This window comes from Netta rufina (assembly GCF_964035555.1).
Source record: "Netta rufina genome assembly, chromosome: 2".
Classification (NCBI taxonomy): Eukaryota; Metazoa; Chordata; class Aves; order Anseriformes; family Anatidae; genus Netta; species Netta rufina.
In genome coordinates this window covers 69502227-69508226 of record NC_140124.1, presented here as the reverse complement: position 1 = coordinate 69508226, position 6000 = coordinate 69502227, and positions in this window count along the sequence as shown.

The following is a 6000-nucleotide window of genomic DNA, read 5'->3' as shown; positions in this document are numbered from 1 at the left end:
GGTGTGGCTGTCAGCAGGCAGAGAACTGTAAACTAAATGACTACAGCAGCCAACTTAACCATCTTGGCACTGCCCTGCTCAGGGCAGCCCGCTGAGATCACTGCCTGTGTCCTCTCTACAGGAGCATGACATGCACGTCCACACTGCACAGCCCAGGGTATACCTGCTGAGGAGGCCTCGTACTCAGCATGCCCACTGCTACCGTGTACAGCAGTTGGGTGGTCTCTGTATGGCGTTACGTGCCTGATATCCACCACGCCTTGACAGCTTTGTGCATCATGCAAACCCCACCTGTGAGATGTGAGGGAAGCACCAAATGAAGCCAGTGGGAATCAGAGTCAAACCAAGCAGCAGGGGCAGGTGTTCACACAGCAGCAACTAGTCCTGGGGGAGGTGAAGCTCCTTATGGTTTACATGAGTTTATGAATGATTGAGGTAAACATTTAGCAACAGTTGGAGTTTACTAAATATACATAGAAACCACCTCCAGATCAGAAAGGTCATGAGCAAAAAACAAAAAAACAAAACAAAACAAAAAAACAAAACCAAAACAAAACAAAAAAACCTTGAATTCTGGGAAAGTGTCAATAGAAAGTACCATATATGTTGTCCTGGTCCTATGTATTCCTTAGGGATCTGTATGTAGATCACTGCTTCACTGCTGCTGGAGTTAGGATGTGGGAGCATCTAAACTTGTTATCATCTGCTACACCATCCTAATATTCAGTAATGAGCACCTTTCTTCTGTAGGAGCATGCATCCCAGCAGTGGCCCACTAATGTTGGGGTGTATAATGTTGACTTCAGAAGTACTTGTGGTCTTCAGTTTGGCTAGTATGTGCATTCATGCCATTCCCTGGGTCCAAGGGTAGATGAGCTTTGCAGAGATCTTCAAAACCATGCACTGGCTGGTCAAGCTACACGTGGTGGCTCCTGAAATTATCCAGAGTAACACCTACATCAACATGCAGGGCAGAGTAGCCAGTGTCAGAGTCCTCTGTCTCCACAACCTACTGTATCCTTCTGCACCATGGCTTGTAACACCAAAGCCTACCCGAGCCCCTCATTCTTTCTCTCTTTCTCCCCATCATTTCCAGCTCCACCCCTTCTTGTAGTTTTCTCTTCTCTGCTCCATTTTTCTTCACACAACAGACTGTCCTGTCCCTGTCCCACCAACTCAGCCTACCTCATTAAAATCCTCTCTCTTTGAGAAAAAAACAACCCATTCTCTTTCAGAATTACCATTGCCTGCAGCAGGAGGAGCAGCTTCATGCTGTGATGACCAGCCATCAACCCTTTCTCTCATTCCCTCAAAAAAGTCTCTGTTATACCCATCCTGGAGGACACAAGTGGCAGTTAACCATGATCTGGATGTGTTTCCCTCCCGTATAAGGGTCCATGTCCAGAGGAACAGAACCTGCTGGAATCATTGAAACACAGTCATATGTGACCTGACCTTCTACCTCAAGCCAATATAATCAGGTTACAACTGAGACTTTGTGCTGGTCAAGGCCAAACGTGGTGAGGGGAGGGCACCAGTATAATAGAAAATAAATGTTTGACTCAAATAACTCCCTATTTTAAAGTCTGCACAGCAGCCCTGGTTAATGTGCTTTATACCTTCTTTTACCTCCTGCACATCATCTGGAGAGAGGTATAGATTGCAGCAGAATCTTTGCAGCTCAAGTCAAGCAGCAGCATTCTAAATCTCATGTCCTCTTGTCCATTGTAGCCTGAATGCTGGATAGTGCCTCAGAGTCCCTTGGTCATGCCACAGTCCAAGGACACTCAGAGAAAAGGCCATTATGGTACACAAGGTTGGTGGTGCCCAGTACATTGATGTTTTTCTATGGATCCATGGATATTTTGTTGAACTGGACATAGCTGAACATTTCCACAGCTACATGCAATGTTTTGCAGAACACAGTAGCACTGTGACTCATGCAAAGGATATGACAAAATCCTTTCCCATGAATTAGCACAGAACTCCGAAATAGTGAAACTTGTTTGTCATCAAGGCCTGAATGGATGCCATGATGAGAGGAGGAATGAGATATTTTCTGCACTTCTCATAAAGGAGATGGTGTCTGGCAACTTTCTTGTCTGCATTCTCATTGTACTGATCTTAGAGAATCTCACACCATATTGCCTTTAGAAAGCTAGTGCTGTTGACTGACTGGAATGTCCAAAGATGCCTCTTCCCAGCTAATGTCTTCAAATATAGGTTTGCTTTGCTTCATGTAGATACTTCAGCACAAAGATAAGCAGGAAACTGGGCAGTTCAGTCCTTCACATGGCCACCATCACTGGTGGGTAGCTGATTAGATGACTGCATGATTTTTCATATTTGTCTTTATACAGATACTTCTGGAAACCTAGTTAACTTTCATGTACTTTATTCTCTTGGTCCTTAGTTCAAACCTTCCCTGCGTTGTTCCAAGCTCTTGTCATGGGAGGAATGCTTGAAGGCCCAAACCATGCTCCAATATAGAAGTCCCTCCTTAAAATGCACCCTCTATAGGCTGTGTTGCCTACACATCCTCCAGTCTTTGGGGAGTTGGTGGGCAGATGCCCCTCTGCCACGACTGAACAAGGTGTATGTTACGCCCAGACAGAAATGGCCAAGCACCACCAACTTGGGTGGGGGTGAAGTAGCCTTTTCATTGAAGGCAATGCTATGGTTACAATCCTGGCATGACCATTTAAGCTTCATGCTAGCAAAAGCCTCACCTCCCTTGGTCCTTTAGAGCTTGAAAACTACCCTGTGCAGATGACTGGTGACTCGTGGTGGCTGATGGACCAAGAGCAGCAGGGAGGCTCTCCTGCCTAGTTAATGAAACAGGAAATAGTGGCTTGGGGTGCTCAGCTGGCATTTGCAAGTTGAGGATTTAGCCCTGCTGATTTTCAGAGGTGTAGCAAGACAAGCTGCTGTCCTGGCAATAGGATGAGGAAAACTGAAAAGAAATATTTACCTGGCAGCATCCTGTTAAACCCATGACTCATACTCACGAGTGCATTTCTGATTCTCTTTCCATTCATGTCTCAAGGACCAATATCTCATTTCATGGAAATTTAGGCAGTTGCTTTTTTGCTTGGTGTTACAAACTCTGTCTAATTATGTAGTATCACCACTACTGTTATGTAGTACTGATGACTTTGTTGCTTATGAATGAAGAGTGCTCTGTTAAGGAAGCGTGTGCACTTTCTCCAGCTCCTTGCCAGAACACATGAGGCTGTGTGTGGATCTGACACCAGGCCAGGACTTCAATATCTGAAGCAAAGCAGTGACAGAGGAACTGCCACTTCATGGCTAATCAGCTACAACCACACGAAGTGAACGACCCTGGTTTCAGGGCTCTGGTTAAGAAAGAAGATCATTTGAATCAAAGTGCAGGTCTAGCTATAACACAAGGTCTCATCCCACAGTACTACATTGATTATTGTTATTATGCCCCTTCAGGACTTTTCCAAGCTACACTATAACCAATTATAGCTGTTTTAAATACCTTTATACTGTACATCACATGGTGTTGTAGAAAGGAGGTAGTAGATGAATTTTATTTAGCTTCCTGTCCTTACAGTAAGGCTTTTTATGGATAAGAGCATTGGCGTTATTACTATTCTTTATTTCACTGGTGGCTATATCTGAAGGTATCTTTCTGAGCAGCATGCCAGAAATGTATTTAGCTGTGTTTCTGCAGGACAGAGTGGCCAGATTTCAAGATGAATGAGGATTAGGTCCCCAATACTCTTGAGCCATCCTTTTCTGGGGTGATACATACACTGAATTTTCATGCATTTCATTTGCAACAGAAAGCATTAAATTGTGGTGTCAATGAAGTCCAAAGCAGCAGTGCAGTTGATGTCAGCAGGAACAGGGTTTCTCCTAGAGTAACTCTTTGATTGGTACTGCTCAGGGAGCTAAACCTTCTGGGTTCTGCATGCACAGGAGTGGCTTTTCCTAGAGTGATGTTAGATTTCTATCTTCTCTCCATTTTTTCCTCCTCCACAGCTTTACTACTTTTTTTTTTTTTTTTTTTTTTCCTACTTGAAGAAAAGCTGAACCCAGACTTTAGATCGCCAGGCTATGCATTGGTTTTCTGCAAAGGGTAAGCATAATACTGATGCGTGGATTACTCCCACCACCATTAAAAGAATGTGTAGGCCTTCTGATTCCCTCTGGGAAATGGTCTCAGACTGTGATAGTCTCCACAAATGCCATTCTCAGATAAAATTCCCATTGTTTCTAGTGCTCAAAACTTTTTTTTTTTTTTTCATCCCAAAGGATATTCTTTTCTTCTTTTTCATTTCTCTTTCTTTTTTTTTTTCCTTTTCTTTTTCTCTCTTTTCATGTATTTCATTTGATCTCTCTTTCTCATTTTCTCATTTTCTTTTTCTCTCACTTTGCTTTTTCTTTCTCTTCATCTTTCCTTTCTCCTTCTTCTCTTCCATTTCTTTCCCTCTTTTTCTCTTCCAGCTTTCTTTCCTCTTTTCTCTGTCACTTCCCTCTCTTCCTTTTCTTGTTCTTCCATTCCCTCTTTTTTCTTACTATCTCTCCTTCTACCTCCCCTCCCCATTCTTTCTCTCTCCATGCCAATTTCTCTCTCTTCCTCTCTTTTTCTCTCCCTTTATCACTTTTATCTCCCTTTCTACTTGTCTTTCTCTCTTTTTCCTTTCTCTTTCTCTATTTTTCTTTGTCTTTGTCTTTCTCTTCCCCTTTCGCTTTCTCTCTTTCTGTTTCTCTCTCTCTCTTTTTTTTTTTTTTTTTTTTTTCTTTCAGTGGGCAAATAACAGAGTCACTATTGGAGATATGAAGTTTTCCTCCTAGGAAGCCACGTTTCTTAAGTATATACCTGGCATGATGAACACGTTTCACACTTGGCATGTATGTGATAGCTTCATGTCTAGAGATCAGAAAGTGCTCTCATGTTTTGCTGAATCAGGACCAGATGTATTTTTACACTTGAAGTACCATGTGCCCCTAGATGTAGTTTTCCTCTGCTAGAGTAACAGTAAACTGGTTGTGGGTGTTTCAGGTTACTCTCCCCTGCTCTGACCTGCCATCCCTCCTTCCCCAGCTGAGAACCTTTGCCCCTTCTGCCCAAATCCTGCCAATCTCTGACAGCTCCACTGGCATCTCTGAATCGGGCCCATTGGTTGTGAGCGCCTGAGACTTCCTCTCTGCCAAGCTGACTTGGTGGATAGGGCTCCCACCACTGCACAGTTTGAGAGGTTCCTGCTGGGCTGGTGAGAGAAGAGGAAAAGCAGGCCTGTACTGCTTGGCAGCCTGCTGGGTCAAGTCTGTTTGTTTAAAAGGGAAAAGAAAGGGATTTTTATCCTACCTGTGTTTTCAGATAGTGAAGGTCAAGGCTGAATGTCATTGTTTCGCGTGCATGTTACTGAGTGCCTCCAGGGAAGGGAACCCAGGAACCCAAGTGAGAACCCCTACCTACCAACGTCCTACACACCCTACTGGTCATGCCACTGTAGTTGGCCCTCCACAGCTCAATTTCTATTAAGCCCCAAGACACTCCAGACTTCAAATTGCATGCAGGAGTATCAATATCATGGTTTACGTTGTTATGAATTAATATTTTCCAGTCTCTGAGTCACTGCTGATGAGAATCTGGATGTTTGGAGCCTCATCCTCCTGCATGCAAGAACATTGTCCCAGTGATGTTAATGAGCTTTGCAACCAGTCTTTGTTGACTTCTAGTCATACTAGGCATACTCAGAGCCAAGGGGTTCAAATCAAGCATGAGCAAAGTGACACGCTACCATAAGCCAAATATCTCGACAGGCAAATTCTGACCTGCTGACCATACCATTTCAAGTCAGATACTTTAAAATTACTGGTGCCTTTGCTCTGTAAAAATACTAATTTCTAGTAAAAACAGAAACACCAAAAGCCTTGCAAAATCCAAAACTCTCTCTGCAATATGTCTGACCAATACTGACTTGAGTTAGGACTTCCTCCGTATTGCAAATATAGAGTTTCAGC